The 4,615-nt window shown below is 33.8% G+C and overlaps 1 pseudogene; it reads right to left on the minus strand.

The window, feature by feature from the left end:
* Positions 1-236: 236 nt before the first annotated feature.
* On the minus strand, positions 237-3,149 carry LOC127902155 (putative UDP-glucuronate:xylan alpha-glucuronosyltransferase 4; annotated as a pseudogene).
* Positions 3,150-4,615: the final 1,466 nt, after the last annotated feature.

A 4,615-nucleotide genomic window follows, 5' to 3' on the forward strand; every position in this document is an offset into this window, starting at 1 on the left:
GATGGAGAATGAAATTAAGCAGGGAAAGTTTGATGGAAGATGCACACACTAGTGGGAAATCATATATTTTTTAGTGGAAACAAATACGAAACTGGTCCTGAAATTATTGTGTAATGCATTTTGCAAGAAATTTGATAGCCTGATTATGTTATCCACGTCTTGAACTTTTCAAGTTATGACGTGTCAGGATTTGTTGCTAAACCATACAATTATGAAATTTTGCTACTCAATCTTGTATTATTGTATTTCCTTGCTTTCAGTTTTCTTGATCAGAACAAACAACATAAATAATGATGCTATATTAAAAAAAATTAAAAGAATTTCACTCGCCCTTCATTTGTTATCAACAATATGATATTGCCTGGGATCTTTCGGCTTAATCTTCCAGTGCCCATTAGCCAAACTTGCATTCTCAGCAATTCTTCTCCATTTCTTAATCCTTTTATCCATATGCTTTGTTAATGCACAGTACCGTTGCAATTTCTTAGGCATTGCATCATAAACTTGCCACCATTTCTTATGAGCTGAATCACTGGCAAATACATGGCGACTCACCATGTCCCAATTGCAATCATAGTCCTTGTAACACATCCATGGCTTTAACCCCAGATAATGAATTGCATAAAGACCATCACCCACTTGATGTTCCTTATCGCCTTGCTTTGAAAACACCTTCAAATGGTTTATTTTCTTAGGCAACCTATGCCACCATGTGAACACTTCGTTAAGAAATCCCTGGTCACCTCCATTGTATGACAAAACCTTAAAGCTTTTGAGCATCATATCTTCAAACTTGCACAATGATGGCTCAATCACCATCACCCCAGAATTGAACAACACTTTGTCATTACCTGCTGCTGATAATTCAGGGTAAAAGAAGAACTCATCGATGTTTTTGAGTACTAAAAGATCAGAATCAATGAAGATAATTTTATCATATTCAGTGAGTTGCCATACTCTAAGCTTGCTATAATTCCACTCATTGTATGAATCTTTCTTTGCAAAGGGGCTACGTATGCGCGAAATCCACTTGGTTTTCCATCCGGCAGCTCTCAGGCCGCGGAGAGACTTGCCACTTATTGATTTATCATGAAGGACAACGAGATCTCTAGTCGAGTTTGTTTGGATTATGCTTTGCGCTAAAGCTATTGCACCACATACATAGGCTTCTGATGAATGTAGGATGGTTACATAAGCTTCTGTTTGATGGTACGTTGTGTAGTTCAGTTTTGCTAGTCTTGCTTGTGACATAAAATATCTCCATATTTCTTTGCCTGTAAATCAAAATAAAAGCACTCAAATATTAATTTTAGGTTAATTTTGCAAAATTAAGAAAAATGAATTACATATGAAGGTTTTGAAGAAGTCGTGGCGTCCGGATTAGGTAATACTTTCACGGAAATTGAAAGTGCAATTCTCTAATGCCACATAAGTCTTAATTAGGAAATTGATTTATGTTGGCTGAGTTACCAAATTTTGATACCTTGCCAAATTTTCACACAATCAGAATCATGACTGCTGCCTGTATACATTCTGTGTCTGTAGATTATTACAACTCTTTAAGGATATCAAAATTGAAGAACCGGTCAAATTTAAACCAATTACACCTGTGCACGAGTTGTGCATATTTAATTTGGATTTGTCTCATTTATAAATGCTGAACGAATAATTTACTAAAACTTGAAACTAAAGAAAGCAGTAAATTAATGAGCCGCCATGACCAGATAAATCACCCACTAATCTTTTTTTTTTTTTTCCTCAGAACACCTCAAATTTCCGAAGAAAAATTAAATAAAATCTCCTGCATCCATTTCTTGTGAACATTTTATATTTTTTTATATGCAACAAGCTTTCATTAAAATTTAAGACTCTATCCTCTAGAATAAACTCCAAAACATATCGATTAAAATCATAATATTTTCATTCTCACTATAGATTCGCCTATATAAGCGACCATTAAAGTAGGGAAAAAAAAATAACAATAAGAGCTTAAATACTACTTCGTAAATAATCAAGAAATATGACAAGCAACAAGAACAACAACTACAGATTCATAAAGATTTTTACGAAATTTTAAGTCACATTTTAATGCATATAACATTGTAAAATTCTTGGAACTGAGTACAAACAGTAAGTTAGCATTTGGTTAGAAAATTGTTCAGATGACCAAATTTTCTTCAGTTTCCAAACTACTCGCTATCTAAAACACAAACAAAATGTTTTCGAGAAACCAGGAAAAAAAAAAAAAAAGAAGCAAAACTCACGAGTTTGAGCAAAAGCAGGAGCAATTTGGCATGACCCAACAGGCATCAATACTTTATGTTTCAACCTCCTCAAGTCAGGCTTATAAACCCGATAATCCCCTGCATGCTCCACAAGATCATCACACCTGAACATCTCCACCATGGCCCCACAAGAACCCACAAAGACAACGTACACCGCCCGATCAACATCAGGTTTCAACCACCCACTCTCCACCGCTAGATTCGCCACCACGAGATTCACTTGCAACCTAAACACATCCCTCATCCCACCACCTGCATCTCCATCTCCTCGGCAGGGAACTCTAGCCACTATCACGTCGAGGTACCGGTAATCCTGCGCCGGCATGGGTATATCCGGGCACGCCGGTGGGGCCCATTTGTGATCTTCATCAATCCACTCCGGGAAAAGTCTTCCCACTTTTTATCCTCACCCACATGGTCGAAACGTACGTGAACAGTTTCAACATGCATGTCACCACGTACGCCATCATCATCGTCGTCGTTTATATTTACTAAACCAACTTTAATTTTGTGACCGTTGATGTGTTTTTCGACAATATCGAGCCATTTGGGTCTGTGTATTAAGTGGTTAGTATTATATTTATTATTTGGCTCGTAAGCCAAATGGGGTTGTTGTTTAGGTTTGAACGACAAAACGACAAGGAAAAGCGAGAAGGAGAGGAGAAGAAGAGAGATTATGAAGAGCTTTTGACTGAAATTTGTGGGTTTGTTAGAAGAAGATGATGATGAAGCTGCAGCCATTTGATTGAATTTTGCTTCACGTCTTTGTTGAAAGTTGAAAGATTTGTTTTGAGTCGACATTTTGTTTTAAGTTTTATCCAACGAATCGAATTGGAATGAAAAGATTGCATTGCAGCACGTTGAGCGTTGTCAAATTGTCTTCTTATGTGTAGGTATTTTATTTTCACACGCATTTGATGCGCGTGGGTAGGTTTACTAAATGTATTTCCTTTTTTATTATTATTAAGATTAAAATATACTTCTAAGTTGTCAAATTAGGCAACGAACATAATACACTTGTTACCGATTTCCAACTCTCCCCAAATTTAACTATTTTTATCTTATATTTCCGCAGCCATTAGATTTTTATCAAACAATTGTTATTTACTTATATTTGTTACCTTATTTTGCAAGGTAACAAAACCGGTCAAATTATGAATAAAATCTTTTACGCTACACAAAAAAATTATTTAGTGCACGTAAGAGAAAAATTATTTGTATAAGATTAGATATACATAACTTGATCGAAATGAAATAATATAATTGTAAAAATTAACAAGTAAAATAAATTATACGCAACTATCTAAGACTTATAAATTCTTAAAAATTCTTTCTCTTTGTATATGGTAAGGTAAGAAATTTGAGATCCATCTTCAGTTCGAAAAAAAATTATGTCCAAACTCAAAGTCTTTCCTTAGTGAAGCAAAGAAATTCGTACCAACAATATGATCATATAAGCAAATTATTCATGACCAACAATAAGAAAATTATGTATCATACATAAGTCAATAATGAGATTTTTTTTTAAAAGTTAATTATAGTATAATTGAATGGTAACTTAATTTTCTCCTACCCATGTGAGCTAAGTGGTACATAAGAATGAGGTTTTTTGAATAATAACAAAAAGTGTAATAAAATATACTTATCTAAACTAAACGCTACATAAAAAGTTCTTTTTATATACTACTCTCTCTCTCTCCTCCCTACAATTTAGGTATTTTTTTTAAGTTCATTTTTTAAAAGATTGGAGAGTGGATTAAATCTAAATCGATTTTTTTTAGCCTTTACCTCCCTTAAAATTCAAAATCTATTAGCTTGTTAAATAAAAGTACTTGAAAATTATTTGACTAAATCATTGAGGGCATAATTTAGACACTGATAAATAGTTAAAATTTTTCAATTAAATATGATCATCTATTGGCTTTCTTAAAGTTCCGTAATCACAGCCAGTACAATGGTTCTATCAAATGAAATATTTCTATCCAAAATCAATTTCTTTTTTATCGTATGGAATTAATAGATTTGGAATTGTGGATTTTTAATAGATATAATAAATACCCCAAGTATTTTGATAATATTCTAAAATTACCGTTGAGTTAGTGTGTGGCTTCGGGAGTCACTGTCATGAACTTGGTCAGTCTAACAAATATAACGTAACCCATGGTATCATCAAAATATGTGCAACCTTGCTCAGTAGAAACCAAATCAGATTAGGGAAATTATCTCTGTCTTGGTCAATCTTTTGTGACTTCATCAATAGACATAACATGTAGCCACGCCACAATTTTTAATTTTAATTGCAATGCTTAGAAGTCTATTAAAGATTATAA

Source organism: Citrus sinensis, chromosome 5 (genome assembly GCF_022201045.2).
Source record: "Citrus sinensis cultivar Valencia sweet orange chromosome 5, DVS_A1.0, whole genome shotgun sequence".
Taxonomy (NCBI): Eukaryota; Viridiplantae; Streptophyta; class Magnoliopsida; order Sapindales; family Rutaceae; genus Citrus; species Citrus sinensis.